The following is a 2,438-nucleotide window of genomic DNA, read 5'->3' on the forward strand; positions in this document are numbered from 1 at the left end:
TGCAAGTATAACAGCCGGGTAACCTTAGCTTTATGAATACATAACTCAATTATTTTATCACTATTGAGTTGCATTAGCATCGATCCAATACATATTTGATGCAACCTCGCATAACCCGTAACGGATGTGCTTTGAATAAACTCGCTCGGGTGTCTCGAGAAAATTTACGAACAAATAATTGAAAAGTTGGGGCAGAAATTGTGCATATAGTTTTGGTACATATTTTTATGTAGGACTACACAACCGCGGTGTGACGTAAACTTTTTACTAGAATAAACCATGGCTTTTGTAGTTTTGTGTGAAATGTGACTCTTTAAAGGCCAATGGCCCAGGTCCTGGGGATGTGTCGCGCCACAGTTTGTGAACCATATTCCGTATAAGCACTTTCACGTTAATTTAAACTCAGTAGTTTAAAAGCAATATTTCTTGACCAAAAGACAACAGCGTTCAATAACTTTTATCCACAACCTTCAAACCTCAGCAGCTTTCCGGCTCCAACTTTTAGATATAAACCCCAAGGTTTTGTTTTGCCGCTTTAATAAAAACTAAATTGATGATTTTCAATTTTTGAATTTGAAACCGAGATACGAACAAAATGTGTCATATTTTTTGCCAAAGTTATATATTTAGGTTTTCTTGGCAGAGACTGACGATGCCATTTAGGCGAAATGTAGATTTATACTTCAATATACAATATTTTGAACTTCATTTTTGTCTGTTACATTTTCATAGCACCAATTCCTTACTGGTTACATTAGACCTTCATTAAAGTTTACAAAAAAACGGGCACGTCAAAACTTCCCGATCTCGTATAATTTAATCTGATGACGATTCAACGGTTCGTCATCCATTATTTAACGGGAAGCTTCATAAAATGGAAATCGAGCGCCAGGAGGGATCGATAAGATAGCCATGCAACTCTGCTTCGCTTTAAACCGTTTCAATGCAATTAAGTGTCACGGTCTCGATTCACCTGCCCCATTTGACCGATGGCGCTCGCTTGCTTTAAATTGACAAGTGATTTAAACGATTAAAGACCGCTTGACAGACGGCTATATAAATAAAGCATGAATATTGATGGCGTTTATTTATATGTGGGTCGCTATGAAATATTAAAGCACGCCCTCCTTTAACGAAAGGTGGGCGCCCGGTGTTTGAAATTTTAAGATATTAATAAAACATAAAGTGTCACCGTTGGGAGCAAACGACCGAAATCACTTAAGTTGTAATTGAAGTTCACGCATCAATCAACGCTGTGTACGTAGGGTTTCACATACAGACTGTAATATAATGGGGGTAGGCGACCAACCAATAAAAACTAGGATGTCAACGTTGTTCAAATTCAACCTAAAACGAGTTTAATTTATATAGTGCTTAGTTTTCATTCACTTTTAAAGTCCAATTTCGTAGTAAAAAAATAACATTCAAAGAATTATAAAACAATAACCCCATGACTTCCACAGACCGTTGTTAAATCAAGATATTTGGATATTATGTGCTAAAGGTTCCCCATCTTCCCCTACTAGAGTATATCTAAGATTCTATATGATAAAAAGCACAAAAACACGGGAAATAACGAGAGACAATGGGAAGCATTATGACAGTTTGAGGTATTAACACAAATATTAAAAATGAATAATGAAATGAATGAATGAATAGAACCACGGCCTATGTAGGGCCTTTGTACAAAAAAAAACAATCCAGGTGCGTTAAAATATTCGGTGTATACGTACGATGGAAAACATATCATATTACACAAATATATGACCCAACGTTGTAAGCCTATATCAGTGACGTAATATTTCGTAACGTCACAAAGTATAGTTTTTGAAATATACGTCAAGGATCAAGTGTACGTCATACAGCGGGTGGGTCGTTAGCGGCTTAATTTTGGATCAATTTCAATCAAGGGAGGATCGATTTTATACGAAAGATAATCCTCCGGGGGAGGGTGGGGTTATATAACAATATTATGTGACACCTTAATGCGCGAAAGTGGAAATCTACAACGGAAATTAATACGCCTCGTTGTGCATGCGTTAATGGTTGGGAAAGTCTAAATTAACAGCCATATACGGAATACTAATAAAGGAATTAATCTCGTAAGCGAATGTGCAAAGGTGCAGAACATCCCACGTATAATAGAAAGCCACCAACAAAGAAAACTATCACCCTCAAAGTAACACACGTGGTAACTTGTAAGCGAGCACGAGGTGTATGGAACAGAACACTCGTGTTATAACGACTGTCGTTGCCCCGCCATGCGAGGATAAATAAGTTACATACGTGGTAACTCGTAAGCGGGCACGAGGTGTATGGAACAGAACACCCGTGTTATAACGACTGCCGTTGCCCCGCCATGCGAGGATAAATAAGTTACATACGTGGTAACTCGTAAGCGGGCACGAGGTGTATGGAACAGAACACCCGTGTTATAA

This window comes from Ciona intestinalis, unplaced genomic scaffold (assembly GCF_000224145.3).
Source record: "Ciona intestinalis unplaced genomic scaffold, KH HT000134.2, whole genome shotgun sequence".
In the NCBI taxonomy this organism is placed as follows: Eukaryota; Metazoa; Chordata; class Ascidiacea; order Phlebobranchia; family Cionidae; genus Ciona; species Ciona intestinalis.